Raw genomic sequence first — 23,117 nt, forward strand, 5'->3', positions numbered from 1 at the left:
TCATTTAAGGGAATACAGAAAAGAAAAAAGACAAACCAGATAAGAATGTACACCATGGCAAAACTAAAAGCCAAAGGTTTCAGGGGAAGGAGTTAAGAATATGTTTGTCACTCAAGTAAATTCCTCCAAGTTGTTTCTTCTGGAGGGAAATAGACTGTGGAAGGCTGCTCTATTTGGGTATAAAGACAGGCTCAAACAGTCTTTAAGATATGTTTATATCTAGCTTCCCTACCCTGTATCAGATCATTTAAAAATATATTCTTTATAAAGATTAAAACAGTAGCAAATTGCAATTGTGTTTTTTATGTGTAATGATTACTTCGCTACAGCCACAAACACTGCCACTCAAATGTAATTCTGTTTACTGGGGGAGATGAAATTTTCTAAATGGAAAATACCACACAGTGAACATTAAACTACTGCTTTATTTTGCCGTGTTTGATTTTCTTGTTGGTACTAAGCTTCAAAAGAAATTATGAGGGCTTCCCTGGTGGTGCAGTGGCTGAGAGTCCGCCTGCCGATGCAGGGGACACGGGTTCGTGCCCCGGTCCGGGAAGATCCCACATGCTGCAGAGCGGCTGGGCCCGTGAGCCGTGGCCACTGAGCCTGCGTGTCCGGAGCCTGTGCTCCGCGACAGGAGAGGCCACAAGAGTGAGAGGCCCGCGTACCGCAAAAAAAAAAAAAAAAAAAAAAAAAAAAAGAAATAATGAATCTTATTTTTCCCATTTTTTTCCCTTCCTTTTCTACATGCCCTCTTGACCCTTCTGGAGCTAGGAAGGGGGTCTTCTTTATCCTCTTACAAGCTCTAGGGTCCCATGACATCAAATTCTGTAAATTCATGCACTGGAATGGTAGCTTCATGAGCACCTACCGTCTACTCCATTCCTCTAGCTCAGGGATTGGCAAATGATGACTCATTGGCCAAATCTAGCCTACCTGTTTCTTTCATTGAGGTGTAACCTGCATATAATGTGTTTCACGTGTACAACATGATTTGCTATTTGCATATTAGGAAATGATTACAATAAATCCAGTTACATCCTTTGAACTCCCATGAGCTAAGAATCTTGTCAGACATTTTAAAATAAAAATAAGAATATTTTGTGATATGATAATTATGATATTCAAATTCAGGGTCCATAAAATAAGGCCTTACTGGAGCACAGCCACACCCATTCATTCATGTATTGTCTATGGCTGCTCTCACACTAGAAAGGCAGAGCCGCTAAATGCGACGGACAACATATGGTCCACCAAAGCCAAAAGCACCATCTCTCCTTCCACAAAAGAAGTTTGTCAACCCTGCTCCACAGCAGTGCCCTGCCCATCTGATGGCTGCTTGACTTAATTCAGCTTCCTTGAGGAGGCCCACTCTGAGATAGAAACTGGTGAGCAAGTTTATGGGGGCGGGTTGGGAACAATCTCTGTGAGGGAATGAGGAGAACAGAAGAGGTTTCTACAGAGGCCTCAGGCATCGCAGGCTCTGGAGTTGGGGTGGCCCTTCATAACTGATCCAAATTGAAATGAGAGCGTTGGCTTTGGTTCTCCTGCTTGACCAGAAGGGGGCGTAACCTTAGCTGAGGCAGTTCAGAGCAAAATTCCCAAAGGGGAATCAGCTGTGAGCCTTTGGCAGCCAAGCTCCTGGCAGCTCCTGGGGGAATGATTTCCTCATCCAGGAGGAGGAATCTGGGTGGAGCACAGTAGCATCCTCTGCATTTCTCAGTATTTGTAGAGTGAATGATTTTTCTTTTTACAACATGTAATATCATGTAAAAAACCTGGTTTTGAAATAATTCAGAAATGTTATTCACTGCTTTGAATATATAGTAGCCACTATGCATTAACTGCTTGCCATGGTGCCTGGCACCATGTTCGGCATTTTGTATGAGTTTCATATAATTCGCATAATAACCTCATGAGCGTATGCCTATTATCCACCTGCCCCCTAGCTTTTTGGCTTTTTTTTTTTTTCTTTAACACTGATGAGCAAGTTGGGCTCAGGGAAGTTAAGTAATTTGTCCAAGGGCACAGTGTGAGCGGTGGAACTACATTTGAATCCAGTTCCATTTAACTTTAAAGTCCTGGTTCTTAACTACTACCACCTGCTCTCTTGTTGACCACCGTATTTGTCTCATTAAAGACTGGTTTTCTACTCCAAGGGAAAAATAACTCACTCATCTCTTTATCATTATGTTACTTCTTTTCTTTAGAGTGTTCTGTTTGGTAGTATTCATTGGCTTCTCTTCCCCCCTCCAAAAATTGAAGCTTTGATTTATTCATTTGTTTCTCCACATCCTAAGCAGTACTTGCACATAGTAGGCAACCAGTTAATATATGTCAAATCCATAAACAAGTTTTGGCTGTGTTGGATACAGCATCTGATGGTTGAAGTGAAAGACCCATCAATATGAAAACTAGATAATTTTGACTAGTAAAAAGCGCTATTCAGAGTTCCTCCCCAAGAAGAAAAATGAATAAGCGAGCTTCATTTCTTACAGCAGGTTAGAGTAAATGGTATAATAAAAATGTGTTATAATAGTATCACAGATGTTTACCCTCTTGATTACTTGAGAAATGATTTGTTACAAAGCAGACTGGTTCATTCTTTTTTGAATGAGCATTTATTTGATGCTGCTTTTGGGGAGCACTGTGTATTAAACATACGCAGGAAAGACGTGTGTGTGCATGTGTACACACACAGAGGAGTAGGCCCTGTCCTCTGTAAGCTTGTTACGTTGGAGAGACCAGGCAAATAACTAAGGAACAAGTAAGGAAGCCACTTATTAAGCAAGACCTTGGCAAAGTGGTACAAACAAGAATACAATTATCAGTGATTGCAACTCAAGTGTGGTAAGTGCTGAAAAGGAGATGTGCCTGGAGGTACTGGACAGCAGAGGAGCCCAGGGCAGGCAAACATTCCAAAGGGGAAGTGATGGTTTAAATTACTTTTGAAGAACAAGATAGGATGTAGGTAGATGGATGGAAGGGGTGTTCCAAGCAGAGGCCTGAGTGTGTTCGGTACAATAAACAGTCTATGGCTGTAACCGGAGCTGAATGAATGCATGAACGAGTAGTATATTAACTTTCTACTACTACTGTAACAAATGACCACAAAATTCATAGCTTAAAACAATACAAACTTATCTTACAGTTATGGACATCAGAAGTCCAAAATCATTCTCACTGGGCTAAAATCAAGGTGTTGGTAGGTCTGCCTTCCTTCTGGAGGCTCTGGAAGAAAATTGCTTTTCTTACCCTTTGGAGCTCCTAGAGGCCACCCCCGTTCCTTAGCTCATGACTGTGCACCGTTCTAACCTCTGTGGCCATCATCACACCTCGTCTCTGACGCTAAGTCTCCTGCCTCCCTTTTATAAGGACCCTTATGATTACATTGGCCCCACCTAGATAATTGAAGTTAACGTCCTCATTTTAAGATTCTTCGGACTTCCCAGGTGGTCCAGTGGTTAAGAATCCACCTTCCAATGCAGAGGACGCGGATTTGATCCCTGGTCGGGGAACTCAGATCCCACATGCCGCGGGGCAGCTAAGCCTGCAAGCCGCAACTACTGAGCACGTGCACTCTGGAGCCAGCAACGTAAAGCTGCAACGTAGAGCCCACACGCCGCAACTAAGACCCTATGCGGCCAAATAAATAAATAAGTACTTAAACAGCTTCCTCAATTAATTACATCTGCAAAGTCGCTGTTGCCTTGTAAGGCAACATAATCACAGGTTCCAAGGATTGGGACATGAATATTTGCTGGGGCCAGGCAGGGAGGGGGACATTATTCTATCACAGATGGGACCATTTTTTCCTCTTGATTTTCCAAAATTTGCCTCTCCACCATCAATCCTCCTTATTCAAGATGAATAAGTCCATGTTTGCTTATATATGTGAAATAGTTTGTTTCCTTTTTTGTCTGCTGTCATCTCATACTGTGTATTCTGTTTTGTCCATAGGCGTGAATCCACTTTTTCTCTTGCTCATTTTAGACATCCTTTTCTGGACTCTAATTCTACTTGTATCTTTCTTTCTTTTAAAATACGTTTCTTTTTTCCATTATAAAGGTGGTACCTGCTCACTCTAGAAAATTTGGATGACAGCAAAGTAGAAAATATCACCTCTAATTCCTCAATCCCCAAGTATTCATAGTTAACATTTTAAGTGAATTTCTTTCTCCACGTACTGTGTTTTGTTTGTTTTTCCTTTCTTTGAGTAGTGATTATGTTATCTTTGAATAAAATGTATCTTCTGTTTGTTTTACTGACACCTTAACAGAGGTAAAAGTTCTGAAACTAATAGATTTGCATTATTCACATAGGGATAATCTCTTAGCTTTTTTCCCCCTGTACACTATTTGATAATGTCTGATATTTTGTGGACATTTTCCCTGTGGTAGAGCACTGGGCCAATATAATCAGGAAATTGTGTATATTAACAATAAGGCCTCTGAGTTTTGTTAACTTAGAGTTTGACATTCAATAAATATAATTTAGATTGTTTTCCTTTTCTATTGTATTGTCCATACTAAAAACCATCTGTCATATTTTTTACCTACTCACACTTTAAATTCAACTAAATTCAACAAATATTTACTGAGCATGAACTGTTATACAAAGATGAGATTCACAGTCCCTGTTTAAAGAGCTCATTTATGTAGTACAAAACTTATTAAGCAAAGCACACTGAGTGTAGTAAGACATGTGCAATGACTATTTAAGGTGTATTGAATCATTTTTCTTTCAGTTTATCCCAGTTCAGTAGCTATAGCCCTTACTTATCTCTATTTTCTTAGTTTTGGACTCTCAGGCATTATCATAGGGCTACGACTAGAACCTTTTCTACTGAGCACTCTGGGAGGTGAGGGAAGGGGTAGGGGTGGGGTACCTTCAGTATGGACTTTAGTAATCAGCCCTGGCTTTGACCTTGACTTGGCCTTAATCTCAAAGTGGGCATGATGTGTGGCCATTGCACATTTGGTACTGAAACCTCTCCCTTCCTTCCTACAGCCCTTATTTCTGTCTTCCTGTGCCCAATGTCTTGCCAGGAACAACTCAAATATTGAAAGGAATGAGGTCAAGTAGAGAGTCTTTCAACATTTCACTGGAGACCTGCAGAGAATAGTTGTTAAAGTTGTTTTTGTGATTTACCAACTTTGGGGATTAGGAGGATGAAAACAACAAGGCAAGTGTGAGATTTTTTTTACAAATTTTCTTTTGCAGGCTATAATTAATTTTTTTCCTCTAGAAAAATAGAGGAAAAGATCAAGGTTCAGGGGGCGAATATTTCAGCTCGAACTGCAAGATGAATTAAAAGATATTTTGCACTGTCAGTATATCCCAGTCAGAAGAATGTTTTGATTTATCCGATTATTTCAAGTAAGACAAAGCATTTTGAGAGTCCCCCCACCCCAATACCCCCACGTGCTACACACACCTGGGGAGGTGGCATGGCTTGAAAGAGGACCGGCCTTGTGGCAGATGGGACCACAGAAAGCCGTGAAAAAGATTCCTGGGTTCCATCTGCAATCTAGAAGCAGGGGACAGCTGGGAATCTGAAGAGGCCATGTAGATGGAGCAGTGAGCCTCTTGGCAATGACCTATGATAACCTGTGTCCACTGATGACCAACAGTCTATAACTTGAAGGTCAGCCATAAACTCCCGATTTGCCCCCCACCATTCCTTGACATTGTGTAAGATTCCAGGACTGTGGCACAACCCTGAGAAGGATTAGAGAAGCCAAGAATGACTGAACTGATATTTTCTACCATCATGGGAAAATGGAAGTTCAGATTCAGTTTTGTTTTTGTTTTTTGCGTTACGCGGGCCTCTCACTGTTGTGGCCTCTCCCGTTGCGGAGCACAGGCTCCGGACGGCAGGCTCAGTGGCCATGGCTCACGGGCCCAGGCGCCCCGCGGCACGTGGGATCCTCCTGGACCAGGGCACGAACCCGCGTCCCCTGCATCGGCAGGCGGACTCTCACCACTGTGCCACCAGGGAAGCCCGATTCAGTTGTTTTAAAAGAGAGAGAGAGAGAAAGAAAGAAAGGGAAAGAAAAAGAAAGAAAAAAGAAAGGAAGGAAAGAGAAAGAAAGAAGAGAAAGAAAGAAGGAAAGAAAGAAAATTACTTTTTACACATCTGAGTTGGTAGAGAAGTGGAGTTATAATTAGACTCCTACTCCTCTGCTGTGTCCTAGGAAGAAGTAACCTATGTCACCTACAAATTGGCACTTGCTGTCTACCCCTACAAGGATTAAATTATGAGCCACTGCAGCTGCTGACCTTCAATACACCCTGAGAGAAGTTTAGGGTGGAGATCAGAAATGAGGCACTCTGTGCTCTGGAAGAAACTGGCAGAACAGGTATTCAGAGAGGTATTCAGATTTTCCGGAGACGATTTTAGGAGCCCAATTCTTGCATCTCCTCATATCTAGAAAAGCACTAAAATCCTTCATGGTGATATCTGCTCCTCGCGACTAGCAGTAACCTTCACGAGACTAGCAGAACCTTATGCAAAAAATATGTGCTTGATTGCACGTACTCCCCCCTCCCCCAAATCACATATACACTGACCCTCCCCCCCACCTCTCTGGAGCAGTTTCTCAGAGCTATCTGAAATGCTGTCTCCTGGGCTATAGTCCTCATTTTGCCCCCAATAAAACTTAACTCACAACTTTCATGTTGTGCTTTTTTTTTTTTTTTTCAGTCGACACCTAGATGGAAGTCTCCAACTTTCTAAAGTAACAGCATTAGCAGAGGGACCAGTGAGAAGCTATGTTTACTGCTAGTCCAATGAACATGAGCTGAGGGGAACAGGCAATGGAAATAGGGAAATTTCCTTCCTTCCTTTCCTCTCCCTTCTTCCTTTCTTTATCTCTCTTCTTTCCCTTTTGTTCCTTCCTTTAATTTTGTCTCTCTTTCCCACTCTCCCCATCCTTCCTCTTCCTTCATCTCCTCTGCGTGGACGTGCCTGGTTTTAAATCGCTCCCAGAATTCTAATTGCAAGGAAGCCTGGGAAATGTAGTTTTTGCTTTCAAGCCACTGCAGAATAGCTGGAGGGTGGAATGGATGTTGAATGCTAAGCCACTATGCCATCACACATATTCAAATCCAGGCCCTGATCTTTTTTTTTTTTTTTGGCTGTGCCTCATGGCTTGTGGGATCTCAGTTCTCGGACCAGGGATTGAACCCAGGCCCCTGGCACTGAAAGCCTGGAATCGTAAACACTAGTCCACCAGGGAACTCCCATCGTGTGATTTTTTTTATTGTTTCTATACATCCCTCTGCCAGCTTCAAGTACTTTGCCTTCAACTTCCTTCCTACTCCCCAGTTGGAGGATTGTTATTGGGTTCCCGAAGTCGGCTCTGCCCACAGGTGCAGAGAGCTGGAATTGCTTAAGCGTTTATATAACCCTGTGGTGGTCTGTTATAAACTGAATATTTGTGTTCCCACTCCTCCAAATGCATATGTTGAAATCCTAACCCCAAAGGGGTGGGACTTACAGGAGGTGATTAGGTCATGATCGTGGTGCCCTCACGAATGGGATTAGTGCCCTTATAAAGACACCCCAGATGATTAACAGAAACACACTACTATTAATAGAATACATAAACAACAGGGACCTGCTTTGTACCATGGGGAACTATATTCAATGTCTTGTGATGACCCATAACGGAAAAGAATCTGAAAAAGAAGACATAGATACACATATACAGCTGAATCACTTTGCTGTTCATCTGAGGCTGACACAACTTTGTAAATTAACTATACTTTCGTTAAAAATTAAAAAAAAAGAGACCTCAGAGAGCTCTCTTGCCCCTTCTGCCTTGTGAGGACACAGCCAGCAGGCAGCCATATATGAACCAGGAAGAGGGCTCTCACCAGACACCAAATCTACTGGTGCCTTGACCTTGGACTTCCCAGCCTCCAGAACTCTGAAAACTAAATGTCTGTTGTTTAAGTCACACAGTCTATGGTATTTTTGTTACAGCAGACCGAACAGACTAAGACACGGCCCTTAGCCAACAACAGCTGAAGAAGGCACTAGTATTGATATGAAAGCCTAGCACTCTCGTCTCTAATTGGGACAAACTCAGGTACTGCACTTCAGAGCTGCCCCGTAGGATCAGGCTACAGCTGTCCTCCTAAGGATTTTGCCAGAAGTTGCAACCTGGCTTGCCTTTTCCTACTTCCTCATCCTGCTATTCTGTTCCTACTTTTTTTTTTTAAGTTTATTCCAAGAGCACTTCCCTTATAAATCATTAGATCTTTTCCTCAGGGTATGCTTCTAGGGAACTAAACCCCAAAATGCCCCATCCACCATAAGGCTCAGTGCCCCTATTTGTAGATCAAATCCTCACCAGAGAGAAGGTAGAATCCATTTCCTTCAAGCTCATGAGATTGTAGAAAGAAAAGGAGAGATTGATATGGGGGGACCAGATGGTCAGTTATGCATCCTGATCTCCCTTCTCTAATCTTGGAGTTTAGAATAGGAAGCTACAATAAATACTGGAGATTAGATCACGTAGCACCCATTCCAACCACCTTCTAGCTTACTTTTCAGCCGGAAGTTTAAAAACTACATCTCGAGATTTCCTTGTCTCTAGAGTTCTGCATGTGACCCAGTTTCTTAACCTCAGTTTCAACTTGGAGTCAGCAACATGAATTAATGGTTGCATGTGAGAAGGGTTGATCATCTAGGAAGTAGAGGGGCTAAGGAATTTGACCTTCAGCTGTGGTGGAGTTTCTGGCATCCAGTGTCGAAGACCTGAGTAGCGCGTCTGTGATAGAATTGTGTATTCTCCCAAGCTGTATTAACTCTTGATACTTTGCTCCTGAGAGTATAGCACCTAGATCCATTCTTTGGTCCTTTCAGAATGTCTACCTAACATACTTTATTTTTTAATTTATTTTTTAAACTATTTTATATTGGAGTATAGTTGATTAACAATGTCGTGTTAGTTTCAGGTGTACAGCAAAGTGGTTCAGTTATATGTATACAGGTATCTATTCTTTTTCAAATTCTTTTCCCTATGGTTACCTAACATACTTTAATACACTTTTTGTACTAAATTAGTCTATGAATCCTATCATTTGCAACTAGGAATCCTGGCAGACACAGGAGGTATTTAAGAGAAGCTGAGGTAAGCTGAGATGGAGTCACTTAACCACGTGCTTCAGAAACAAGGGACAGTGGAGTGGTTAGAAAGAGAACTACAGCTGGTACTCCAAAGCTGCCCTTGGCTCTCAAATGGCATCAGGGAATTTCTGCATGCTCCCAGTGGGTTGCCTACAGTCTAACTGGGTAGTATACCAGACTGGGTTGCTACGGCTCTGGTGGCTATAACTGAATGACATGCACAGCATGCTGGAGATTATGAAAATGGCCACAAAATATTTCTTTCCCTCTATCCATGCCCATTGGTAGTGTACTCTTACAACTGCTTTGGCCAATGGGACATTAGCAAACATCATGTAAACGTTGGCTTGAAAAGCAATAGTGCACTGGAGTTTGCCCTCTTTCTGCTTTGGGAACTTGGCTGCCATATGAAAAAGTCTGGGCTAGCCTGCTGGATAACAAGGAGTATGTGGGCTAGTAACATCCATTGCCCCTGCCCACCACCAGACATGTGAATGGGGACCTAGGAGCCCACCCATCCCCTGGCTGATCTGCCAACTGACCATAAATGCATGAGCAAGCCCAGCTTGCTCCCGTGAGCCTGGCCCAGACATAAAAGTGCCCAGAAGAATCATGAGTGAAAAAGTTGTTTTAAACCACTAAATTTTACGATGGATTATTAGGCAGCTAAGGCTAACTGGCACATATCAAGACTTCAGAGAATTCTCAGGTACCACTGGGATCTAAGACTGGGCCAAGTTGTCAGGAAAACAGGTCAAAAATTGCATCAGCCAAAATTTTAGTGGCAAATGCCAGGAGAACACCCAGGGAGGGGATCAGATCAATGCCATCTTATGGAATCCATCTTTTCTCCCCAGTGCCCTGAGGTACAGTTAAGCCCTACAGACTTCTTAGAAATAACAGTAGATGCAAAGAAAATCTGAAATCTGGGCTCTTCCAAATGAAACTCAGTTTAAATCACTAGACTTAATGAAATTTACCAGATTGGACTAAAACTTAAATTTTATTCTATTTTTTGTGGGGTGAACAAGAGTATAGCAGTTATACAAGATGAAGGAGTTAGTGTAAGGTGACCCTGCATAGGCAAGATAATGTTTTCATAAATTATTAATTTCTGTATAATTTATGATCATGAAAATTAATGTATCAATTAATTATTAATTACAAGAAGAATGTTTAAGTAACTTATGGTATAGCATTTGGTAAATTATTTTGCAAAACTATGTAAAATGCTATTTGGGAAGGTTACATAATAGTGTAGAAAATATTTACAATATAATTTTCAGTGCAAAATCACAACATAATATTGTATATCCAGTATTACTTATATTTTTATAAAATAAGTCACCTTTGCATAGAAAGTAGGCTGCAAGAAAGGACATATAATATTCAAAATGCTTGTAGGTAATGGGTAATGGGACTAGATGTGACACTGTCTTTCTATATTTTCCAAATTATCTTTAATGAAAATGAACTGTTTATAATGTTGATTTTGAAAAATGTACAGTGTACTATATGATTGTTGAAGTTTCTTCTAGGTCTAAGATTCAATGATTCTAAGAATTCAAAGCTATTCACTGAAAAATGGTTTCATGATATATGATGCCTGTGCAATAACCTTAGTTATTTTTGTTTAGTATAGCCAGTGTCTAATAAACATGTCACCTATAGTCAAATAACAATTTATTATTGGCTAGAAGAAACTACATTCCTATCATTACTCTTCCACTTTTGAGTCATAAATAATAATAATTAATTCTTCCTGACACTGTGGGATGTAAGTGACACTAAAAAACTTCAAGACAAAATGGGAACCATAGCAATTTTAGTGCCTCACACTTGTTGAGCATATATAGACCCACAACGGGGCTGCACATGTCTAGAGGGGAGAGAAACTGTATTCTAGAAACCCAATCCAGAGAAGAGAAGCTTCAGGTTTCCAAGAACCAAAGATCTGCATTCAAATATTTTTTTGGTAGGAGTTTTGGAAGGTTTTTTTTTTTTTTGCAGCAAGATAATTCTGGAAAACAATGTGATACTGTAGACGTGGACTTATTTATTTTTAAGAATCATAATATTTTTATTGCTATTTATGAAATTAAGGAAGACTCTCAAGGGAAATGGAGTAATAGAAGAAGCCAATTCCTTTTCCTTATCTCACTAAGGATAGAGGGTACCTTAGATATAAATACTTAGAAACTTTAGTGCAGCAATACAGGAAAGCTCATAGGAGAGGCGCATAAGTCTCTGTGCGCGCGTGTGTGCGTGCGTGCGTGCGTGTGTGTGTGTGTGTGTGAGAGAGAGAGAGAGAGAGAGCGAGAGCGAGAGCGAGCGAGAGAGCGCGAGAGCGCGAGAGAGCGAGAGAGCGAGAGCGAGAGCGAGAGCGAGAGCGAGCGAGAGATAGAGAGAGGGAGGGAGGGAGGGAGGGAGGGAGGGAGGGAGAGAGAGAGAAAGAACAGGATCACTTATCAAATTTATAGCTACTTAAATTGTGACCCACAGACCTCTGCTAGCCTGCAAGTTATTTTTAGTGCCCAAATTGTTATAACTAGTTCATGCACAGGCACTTGGTGTAGGTTTGCCTTATTGGTTTGTGTTTGCTTGTTCTCAATGCTTCTTAAATGTTAATACTATCTTCCAAGCTAAAGGGTATATTTGTTAATTCAGGGGCCCTCTCTTATCAATCTTTGTATGCTCCCCCAATTACTCCCCAAATACTCCTGGACGTCTTAACGTATCAATACTTCTTGGCATTTCGTTACCTCCACTTTGCATGTTGCCTTCTGTTAGAGGGATACAAAAAGCCTGGTGCAGGTGGCCCAGTGTTTTCTTCCAGGTTTTTAAAAAAATTTCATCTAGATTTTCATTACAGCCACTTTTTCTCCTAATGACACAAGAATCATTCAGATGGAGGGGTAATTTCAAATGGCTGCCATCACACTGTACTCAGAATCACTACTGCCTCTCAGTGACCAAGGCTTTTGGTACCAGTTTCAGATCTTCATGATTGATAGTAGGTTTCTACAGTCTCCAGGTGCTGCAACATTAATTAATCATCTTCAGTAGCTTTGTTAATGTGTCAAATTCACTGTGCTGCTTTCTATCCTCAAAATAAGGAATTTCCCAGGAACACCTCAGTCTCTTATGCAAATAAATTTCTGATCACCTGTTCTAACAATTAGCCAGACATGGCCAGACAGGTTTGTATCCCTGATTGTTTTTTATCTGGTGCCAGGAATATTACTGCTGCTGCCTTCCTGCTGCTATGGCTACTACCAGTACAACAATACTTACACATGTACGGCACTTTACAATTTACAAAGGAATTTCTAATCAGTGAGCCCACCTGATCTTCTCTAAAACCTGTGAGGTAGGTATGATCATCACTTTTTTTTTTGGACCTTATTTTATTTTATTTTTGGCATCAGGTTTATTTATTTTTAAGTATTATTAAAGTATATATACTTATTTTTATTTTTTTACATCTTTATTGGAGTATAATTGCTTTACAATGGTGTGTTAGTTTCTGCTTATGACAGCTTTTGGCTTCCTCTTTCAAGACTGTTGTGACGATTGTAGACAGAGAAGACAGAGAGAAGGGGCGGCAGGAAGAGAGTGGTTTTCTCATAAGCAGAATCTGACAGAGGTTGAAGAAATAAGAACGAGATTTAACAAAAGATGTGCTGGTAGAATATCTGTGCTCTGGCACTGCTAGATGTTGGAGAGGTTTAGGAAAGCGAGGCAGAAATTGTTGCAGTCACACAGGTGTGGGTTTTCTTCCCTTCCTACATCTCTTCTGCCATTCAGTTTTCTGAAGATTGTCACACCAAGAAGCAAAGGTGATGGAGGTACAAACATGATATTTCACTTTTAAAACTGGCGAAGGGAAGGACTGCTACTTAAACATGGTTCATTACTCTAACACAAGGAAAGTGAAATCTTTGTGGCATCAGAGAAAAAGAATTGAGAGGATCTGAAAGAAGAATAGGCATAACCAAAGAGTAATTAAAACTGTCAGCTTTTATTAAATGACTCAGAGAGGTTAAGTGATTTGCTGCATATTGTACATCCACTAAAAGCTGAAGCTGAGATGTGAACCAAGGCGTGTTTGGTACCAAAGCTGATCTTTATGCCACAAAATAGTACTCTGCCTCATCTGACAGGTACAGCAAGATGATATTAAAAGACAGAACCAAGATAGCTAAGGCATTTGACCTTTACTTCCTCAGAGAAGAGCTGAGATTCCAGAATGCACAGTTAACAGTCAGAGTCTTGGCTTTTGAATTGAAACACAAAGCCAAGGTTATGGCTTAAGAGAAAATATTTGGGGGTGGGGGGGATAAATTAGGAGTTTGGGATTAACATATACACACTGCTATATATAAAATAGATAACCAACAAGGACCTACTGTATAGCACAGGGAACTCTACTCAATATTTTGTAATAACCTATAAGGGAAAAGAATCTGAAAAAGAATATATATACACATATGTGTCTGTGTGTGTGTGTATATATATATATATATATATATATATATATATATAACTGAATCACAGTGCTGTACACCTGAAACTAACACGATATTGTAAATCAAATATACTTCAATTTTAAAAAGTTAAAAAAAGGAAAAAAATATTTGGAAGATCATATCATCAGTAATAGTTTTCTTCACCCCTGAGCCTAGATACAGATTCACAGACTGGTGAAAAGGGAGACAAGGTCAGAAAACAGGAAAGAGCTTGAACATCAATGCAGTTCCTGAAAAGAGGCCCTTTGCCCTGCCCATCGTTGCCAAAATTGGGCCAAATCCTTGTGGGATAGGGAGAATTGAACCCTAAAAATCCACTAAAGGATGTCTTAGGCTCATATTGGCAATCCATTTCAAAAGACACCATCGGCTTCAAACAGCACCATTTACTTAGGTTTTATAAAGGATGCAGGGCAGAAGAAACAGCATACATATTGACAAAACAACAAAGGTCTTAACAATTCCCAGGCATGACTTCCAATGTCTTTAATTACCCCACACGGGGACTGACAATGTCACAAGAGATGAGGCTAAGTGTATGTGGACTACTTCACCTCAGGGATGCTCTGGGGGCTTGTCAGCATTTATATTCTTATAGTATTGTAAACCTTTTAGGAGTGTGTGACTAGATTCCATTCCCCAATGCTTCTTACTGTTGGTGGAAACTGGATGAAGGGTACACAGCACCTCCTTGTACATTTTTCAACTTCCTGTGAATCAATAATTGTTTCAAATTAACAAGTTAAGGGATTAGAAAAAATTTATAGTAACTAAGGAGAAAATATTATTGAGTGAAACAAGTTGTACAAAGTGGTACGGACAGTAAAAGTACAATCAACTATGAAATATAATATGCATTTGGAAAAAAGACTAGAAGGATCATTTTTTATGCCAAAAATAATAATGGTTATGCTGTGACATTAGGATTTTGTGGGTTTTTCTTTTTTCTAATTTCAAAAGTTTCAGTATAAGATTGATAAGACAATTAAAAATAATAAGACATATTCCTTGAAAGATGGAAATAATGGAAACACTGATTTTCAGATAATCAGAGCATCTTGGAATTGAGAGGAACAAAGAGGATATCTCATTCAATCTCTACCTCACTGAACATCTCAAATGACAATAAACTCATATCTTTGGTGGTCCATGTTTTTTTCAGATTGGACATTATAGTTATTATTATTATAAAATTCTTAATTTGAGTCAAAATGTACCTCTCTATAACATCTAGCCTTTGTAGATATTTAAAAATAAATTACTTTTGAGGGTAATAAATATGTTCATTTTCTGATTGTGGTCATGGTTTCTCAGGTGTTTGTTAAAATTTGTCAAATTTTACATTTTAAATATGCACAATTTGTAAAATGTCAATTATACCTCAATAAACCCATTTTAAAAAGTGGAAATATGGGAGAATCTGTGAAGTATAAGAAGTGCTCCTTTATGTTATCATAGACTCACACAACTACTGGGATGTTGAGAAAGCACCTGGTTCATGTCTTCAGGCAAGACCAAACTGAAAAAAACTCAAAGAATTGTCAAGCCCTTTCTTAAAACTCTTCAAAGCAACTTCTAACATCTTTTAACCTTAAAAAAATTTTTTTTCTAATATATAACTACTGAAAACATCTCTAATTTAAACCAATTGCTTCTTGTCTGTACTAAGCAAGCATGGAGTTCAGTCGTTCTTTCATATTGGGGCCTCCTACACATTACACATTAAATGTCATTGAGGCTCCTGAGAAATATGCCAGAGAAATACATTAACTCTATTCTTAGGCAACACTTCTCCCTACGTTATGAATCTAGAAAATAACCCCGAAGATCCTCTTTGCCACTCCCTTAAATTCAGACCTAGTATAATGGCTGAATAGATAATTTTTCAATCTCTCTCCTCTGGACCTCACTGCTTCTCATCATCTGCCCATACTGTTAGAGGCATGTGGAGCATCAGAGCTGACAAAATAATAAAAATTCCATCAAAGGCCTCTGTCTTCCCTGGTGTAGAATATCTTTACGATGTTTTCAGAGGCCCATTTCTTCCCCAACCAAACTAGAGTCCTATGATAGGTCATCTCAGGAGGGAGACAAGAGGGAAGAGGAGAGGGTGTCTGCCACCATTTCTGGTTCATGATGAGATATTATTACAAATGATCAATACCCTTGAGCATTTCTAAAGTGTCTTTTTAATTCTCTATATAACTTCATCTGTTACTTGATATTGATTTCTACTAGGTTCTTTCTTTGAGATACTGGCCCAATATATTTCATGGATTGGCTGAGTATTTTTCATGTACTGAATTCATTCATTTTTTCATTAGCCCATTTATTCATTCATTTAATCAATTTGGATTGGATACTTCCCAGGTGCTATACATTATGCTATTGCATAGTGTTGGTACAGTATATTGAGCAGGTCCAGGAGACAGAATAAACAGGTAAAACAGAAGTAAAAAAAATTACAAGTCATAATAAGTGTTGTGAAGGAAATAAGCAGAATTCTATAATATAGCAAATAATGAATATTCTGTGAGGGTTGATTTGGATAGGGTAGCTAGTTTGTCTAACAAGGAGATATTTAATTGACTCCTAAAGTATTAGAAGCTTGTTAAGGTTGATGTGTGGTTATTAAGAGTTTTCTGGAAGAAATTACCCTCTTCCGGGGAAAAGCGATATGGTGCACTGGAAAAAGCATGGGCTTTGGGATTGAATGAGGCTGAGTTTGAATATTTGCTTAGCCAATTGTTTGCTGTGTAGCCATAGACATTTTGGTAACACTTATGAAGCTTGGTAGATAATACTTTTTAGTATTTATTTTGGTGATTAAATGGATAATTCCAGTAACACTTCTATTATTCTTTATAAACATCAATTACCTAAATCCTCCTAATTAGAGGAATCACCTCTCAAGATATGTATAAAGTAATTTGGAATATTTTTATGCATCTACAGTATGCTTTACAGATGCTATGTACCAAAACAATTAAATACCTTGATTTCATATGTGGAAAATTGAAAGTTAGACAAGTTTAATGGTTTTCCCAATGCCACACTGACAATGCAGAGAGTGAGCACGACTTTCTCAGTTCAGCATATCAGCTTCCAAGTTCCCTTAACACAATATGTAGGATTGTGAACAAGGTGAGGGCTGGGACAGCTCATTTTTATCTTTGATTGCATTGTGATCAGCCTGGCACTTAAGAGGATTTAGCTGTGTTTGAAAACTAACAGTGCGATGGAAAACAGTGTGGAAGTTCCTCAGAAAACTAAAAATGGAACTACCATATGATCTAACAATCCCACTCCTGGGCATATACGCAGAGAAAGCTATAATTCAAAAAGATACATGCACCCCTATGTTCACAGCAGCACTATTCACAATAGCCAAGACATGGAAGCAACCTAAGTGTCCATCGACAGATGAATGGATAAAGAAGATGTGGTACATATATACAACAGAATACTACTCAGCCATAAAAAGAAGGAAATAATGCCATTGCAGCAACGTGGATGGACCTAGAGATTATCATACTAAGTGAAGTAAGTCAGAAAGAAAGACAAACACCATATGATATCACTTATATGTGGAATCTAAAATATGGCACAAATGAACCTATCTATATACAAAACAGAAACAGACTCACAGACATAGAGAATAGACTTGTGGTTGCCAAGGGGGAGGGGGGTGGGGGAGGGAAGGACTGGGAGTTTGGGGTCAGCAGATGCAAACTATCATATATAGGATGGATAAACAACAAGGGCCTACTGTATAGCACAGGGAACTATATTCAATATCTTGTGATAAACCATAATGGAAAAGAATATTAAAAAAAGAATGTCTCCACGTATATAACTGAGTCACTCTGCTGTACAGTAGAGACTGGCACAATATTGTAAATCAATTATACTTCAATAAAAAATTAAATTAAAAAAACTAATAGCGTGAATACTTTTACCCCCTCTCCTCCTGGAATTATTACAGAAGCAAAAAGGGAGGAAAATGCTGCACAGACTCCATTTTGAATGAAACCAGGAGACAAATAATCCTCAGGCTCCAAAATATATTATATTTATATGCATTTGTATGTCTACCAAAGGAAGGTGAGGTTGAGTATAAGTGTATAGGAGGGAGTGAACAGAATAAGCCCTTGAGAATGGTGAGAGGGATCAATAAAGGAAGCTCTTAGAAAATACCAGAAAGGAAGGTGAGGGGCTTGCTCGGATGTGCTAAAGCGATATACATTATTTGTAAGCACAGGTGCAGCTACTGGGTCATCTGGCGTGGTGGCAGAAGCTCTCAGAAGTCCAGTTTGGGTCAGAGAAGTAGAGCAGCTGGGCCTACACAGATAATCACACAGATGCGCCATAACTGCAGGAAACAATTTGTTTCTGTGGTAGCAGAGGGGAAGCCTTTGTTTTGTGAAGCTGCCCTTGCCCCTTATCAGCCCCCTCACCCCTTGCTATAAACATGTACTGCAAATAGCTGACCCACAAGAATCTAACCTATTCAATCATGAGTAATAGAAAAGAAACAGGTACACAGACACCATACCAAAAATAAATGTTTGAAAGAGCAGTAAATATTACCAATATCTGAAAACACTCACCAGAAGAATACTGCCTCAGAACCAAGGAAAACTGTGACTAACAGACATAACTGATGCCTGCTCCATCTCCTTCGCATTCACAGTTCCTGAACATGCTGATGGCTTTTTGCTGCAACTGTGGCTTCATGACGGCTTTCTCTGGTTGCTTTGCCCACATGCAAGGCAAGGTAGGCAAGAATTTATGTCCCCAGTAGCAGCCCTCAATCGATAACGAATTCACCCCTTGGAAATGTGAGGGGTAATTCTGAGATGTGTTCTACATCTTTATTTCTCAACACTACCTGGGATCTTGATAGAACTGCAGAATCTCAGACCTGCTGAACAAGAACCTTACCTTAAAAAGATCCCTAGGTGATTTGTATGACTTTAAAACTTGAGAATCCCTGTTATACACAGTCTCCTAGAGGACTCCAGCAGGATTGGGACCTGCTGTCCACAGCAGTAACCTGCTCATGAATGCACCTGATATTGGCTGCCATCCCTTTCTTGTCTCAGTTTACCAGTCTCAAACCAGTGTTTCTTAGGATCACCTCCCAAATAAACAACTTGCTCTCACATCTTTATCTCAGAGTCTATTTCTGAGGGAACTCAATTTATGACGGTGACCAAACATTTTACCAAGAATTCAAAAAACAAGAAAAGAGAGCGATTGCCACTCCGAAGGATAGTCACAAAGAAGGAATGTTAGAACTCAGGAAAAAGATGACATCAGGAAGACAGTCAAGTGAGTTGTCAGAACATGGGAGAGTATTCAAAGAAAAATGGCTAAATCACAGAAATAAAGATGGAATTGGAAGGAAAACAAGAGATCATAGATGTAATTATAGATTAATTAGAGTAAACAGGTAGGAGATAAACAGAAGACAGAAATGAAAATAGTAATCCTAATGAAGCAGAAATAAATTAGAGAGAAAAATAATAGTTACAGAAAACAGCCAAAGGACATCTAATACATGCACAAGCGAGGTCCCAGGAGAAGAAAAACTAAACATGGAATGGGACAAATGTTTAAATATGTAATTTAAAAAGCTTCCTTGAAACAAAAGATAATCTTTACACTGTGTACTAAATTGACTTAGAATGGTCTGCATTAAAACATGTCCTGGTAAATTTATTAGACCTTAAAGATAAATGAAGAATCCAAACTTGAATACCTTTACCAATATACACACACCCACGCCCCCAAATACTTTTTTCAAATGAAACTTCGTAAGTACATTATGAAAATTCTTTTTAGTACATCAGTTATAAAAAATATATAAAAGAATCCATTGGGCAACCAGGCAAAAAAATGAAGTCACTCAGGCTGGCCTCAGATATTTCCATAGTATCAGTCCAGGCCAAAGACAATGGTGAACTTCCCACAAAGTACTCAAGGAACAAAAGAATGAGCCAAGCAAAACACTGTCTGACATAAATCATAACAATGTTTTCTTAGGTCAGTCTCCCAAGGCAATAGAAGTAAAAGCAAACATAAACAAATGGGACCTAGTCAAACATAAGCTTTTGTACAGCAAAGGAAACCATAAACAAAACGAAAAGACAAGCTACAGACTGGGAGAAAATATTTGCCAATGATGCGACCAGTAAGGGCTTAATTTCCAAGGTATACAAACAACTCATACAACTCAACAACAAAAAAATATACAACCCAATCGAAAAACGGGCAGAAGACCTAAACAGACATTTCTCCAAAGAAGACATACAGATGGCTAACAGGCACATGGAAAGACGCTCAAATCGCTAATTATTAGAGAAATGCAAATCAAAACTACAATGAGGTACCGCCTCACACTGGTCAGAATGGCCATCATTAAAAAGTCTACAAATAACAAATGCTGGAGAGGGGGTGGAGAAAAGGGAACCCTCCTACACTGTTGGTGGGAATGTAAGTTGGTGCAGCCACTGTGGAAAACATGGAGGTTCCTCAGAAAACTAAAAAGAGAGTTGCCATATGATCCAGCCATCCCACTCCTGGGCATATATCCAGAGAAAACTATAATTCAGAAAGATACATGCACCCCTATGTTCATAGCAGCACTCTTCACAATAGCCAAGACATGGAGATAACCTAAATGTCCATTGACATATGAATGGATAAAGAAGATGTGGTACATATACATAATGGAATATTACTCAGCCATAGAAAAGAATGAAATAATGCCATTTGCAGCAACATGGATGCAACTAGAGATTATCATGCTAAGTGAAGGAAGTCAGAAAGAAAAAGAAATACCATATGATATCACTTATACGTGGAATCTAAAATATGACACAAAGGAACCTATCTATGAAACAGAAACAGACTCACAGATATAGAGAACAGACTGGTGGCTGCCAAGGGGGAGGGGATTGGGGGAGGGGTGGAATGGCAGGTTGGGGTTAGCAGATGTAAGATATTATATATGGAATAGATAAACAACAAGGTCCTACTGTATAGCACAGAGAACTATTCAGTATCCTATGACAAACCATAATGGAAAAGAATATTAAAAAAGAATGTATATGCATGTATCACTGAATCACTCTGCTGTACAGCAGAAATTAACACAACACTGTAAGTCAACTATACTTCAATTTTAAAAATGTGCAAAACATAAAATAAAATAGAATAAGACACAAAGGAACCTATCTATGAAACAGAAACAGACTCACAGACATAGAGATAGGAGAGGGATGGATTGGGAGTTTGAGATTAGCAGATGTAAGCTGTTATATATAAAATGAATAAACAACAAAGTCCTACTCTATAGCACAGGGAACTATATTCAATATCCTGTGATAAACCATAATGGAAAAAATATAAAGAACGTATATAATATGTGTGAGTGTGTGTGTGTGTGTGTAACTGAATCACTTTGCTGTACAGCAGAAATTAACACAACATTGTAAATCAACTATACTTCAATTAAAAGAAGGATAATTATAAAGCAGAAACTAACACACCATTGTAAAGCAATTATACTCCAATAAAGATGTTAAAAAATAAAGAATGGGCTGAGGATTTTATATCTAGCCAAGGTAGTAACAGAAATAATTATGAATATGCAAGAATGCAAGTGGTATTTTCATCATAAGCTCTTCTCAAGAAAACTACAAGAGGACGAACTTCAGCCAACCAATAGATGACTGGAGAAAGGACTAGTGGTGAGCGCCAAATATATTTTAACTGCAAAGTTAAGACTAAAACACATGTGGGGATTAGGATGACAGATGGTAATATAAATGTTATATGTCCAGGGAATGTTTGAAATAATGCATTTAAAAAATATTGTGGACCCAGCCCAGCCTCTAGGGGGTCAAGAACAGAAGAGAGCCACAAAACCCACAAAATTTCTTTGCTCTAAAGAAGAAACTCCAGGGCTTCCCTGGTGGCGCAGTGGTTAAGAATCCGCCTGCCAATGCAGGAGACATGGGTTTGAGCCCTGGTCCGGGAAGATCCCACATGCCGTGGAGCAACTAAGCCCATGCGCCAGACTACTGAGCCTGTGCGCCACAACTACTGAAAACCACGCACCTAGAGCCCATGCTAAGAGAAGCTACCGCAATGAGAAGCCCACGCACCGCAACAAAGACCCAACGCAGCCAAAAATAAAATAAATTAAATTAAAAAAAAAGAATGAAGCCATTTATTAAAAAAAAATAAAGAAGAAATTCCTCCTACTCAAGCCACACTCAGAAATGAAATAATCAAAGCCTTAAGAAAAGTTCTGGGGTTTCCCTGGTGGCGCAGTGGTTGAGAATCCACTTGCCAATGCAGGGGAGACGGGTTCGAGCCCTGGTCCGGGAAGATCCCACATGCCACAGCGCAACTAAGCCCATGTGCCACAACTACTGAGCTTGTGCTCTAGAGCCCGTGAGCCACAACTACTGAGCCCACGCACCACAACAACTGAAGTCTGCGCGCCTAGAGCCTGTGCTCCGCAACAAGAGAAGCCACCGCAATGAGAAGCCTGTTCACTGCAATGAAGAGTAGCCCCCGCTTGCCACAACTAGAGGAAGCCCGCACACAGCAATGAAGACCCAATGCAGCCAAAAAAATAATACTAATAATAAAAATAAATTAATTTTTAAAAAATCAATAAAAAAAGAAAAAATATTGTGAGAAGGGACAAAAGTAAGTTTTTTGGATTGCTTTAACTGGGAGTCAAATATATGACTTTGGACTTTCAAATAAAAACACAGAAATATAAACAACCGTGTACAAAGATAAGCATCAAGAAAGAGAATATTATTTAAGAAATAATTGGTAAAAGACAAGACAAAAAGAGAAGAAAAGAGTAAAGGAATTTGGGTTATTTGCAAATTTCATATGAATTATTGCTTTGAACAATCAATTTTTTAGTTAAAATGCATCAGAATCTTCTTAGTACAAAATTGTTTAGTCTAAATTTGTTAGGGAAAAGGATTTGGGGGTCTGAACATTACAGTGTAATTGAAACACAGTGAATGGTTTTATGAATAGATTGGATTTTGCCATTTAGGTAGCATTATATGAGATTTAAACCACTGGGTTCCACATTGCTGAAAGAATACATGATTAAAATAGGCTTTATCATGCAAGTATTTACTTTTTTTTTTTTTTCAAGTATTTACTTTTATAAAAACTTAAACACAGGGAATTCCGTGGCGGGCCAGTAGTTAGGACTCTGTGCTTCCACTGCAGGGGGCATGAGTTCCATCCCTGGTCTAGGAACTAAGATCCCGCAAGCCATGTGGCACAGCCAAAAAAACCCCAGAAAAACAAAAAACAAGAAAACCTTATACACAAAGTAATTGTGAAGTAGTCTCACATGACACTGTAAATCTTCCTTCCAAGGAAGGATGAACATCCAGGTA

This window comes from Tursiops truncatus, chromosome X (assembly GCF_011762595.2).
Source record: "Tursiops truncatus isolate mTurTru1 chromosome X, mTurTru1.mat.Y, whole genome shotgun sequence".
NCBI classification, from domain to species: domain Eukaryota; kingdom Metazoa; phylum Chordata; class Mammalia; order Artiodactyla; family Delphinidae; genus Tursiops; species Tursiops truncatus.